Source organism: Octopus bimaculoides, chromosome 7, assembly GCF_001194135.2.
Source record: "Octopus bimaculoides isolate UCB-OBI-ISO-001 chromosome 7, ASM119413v2, whole genome shotgun sequence".
NCBI lineage: Eukaryota > Metazoa > Mollusca > Cephalopoda > Octopoda > Octopodidae > Octopus > Octopus bimaculoides.
Window position 1 is genome coordinate 72,959,245 of NC_068987.1, and position 598 is coordinate 72,959,842.

The 598-nt window shown below is 34.9% G+C and overlaps 1 protein-coding gene across 1 annotated transcript in view; it reads left to right on the forward strand.

Moving 5' to 3' along the window:
• The window catches only part of LOC106882368 (L-threonine ammonia-lyase), a 25,923-nt gene that overhangs the window by 1,043 nt on the left and 24,282 nt on the right, over nt 1–598 (forward strand). The gene's annotated exons all lie outside the window — the stretch shown is intronic.

Sequence of the window (598 nt, forward strand, 5' to 3'; positions counted from 1 at the left end):
ACATATATATATATATATATATATATATATATATTTCTCTCACATCTCGTCACTACTACTACTATTACCACTACTACTACTACTACTACTACTACTACTACTACTACTACTACTACTACTACTACTACTACTACTTTCAAATAATTGTTTGTAATATATGTACAAGAGTAGACGTTTACGGCGATGAAAGGGATTAGGTCGATTAATTGATCCCAGTTTTTGACTGGTAATTTATTCTATCGTCCCAGGAGGGATGAAAGGCAAAATTGACGTTGATGAAATTTGAACGCATAACGGAAAGAGCCGGAAAAATACCGCAACGAACTTGTCAAAGATCCTAACAATTCTTCCAAGACAGTGAGGTATGTGGGTCAGGGTTGCTAGTTTAGGTTACAAGTAGCGGATGGTGCTACTACATATCTATCTATCTATCTATCTATCTATCTATCTATCTATCTATCCATCTATCCATCTATCTATCTACCTATTGTTTAGTGAATGCTTCAAAAAAAGATGGGTGAATGTAGCAAGGATGGCACGTGTGAACGACGGAGCCATCTTGAGCATAACCCTATGAACTAAAAAAAAAAAAAAAAAA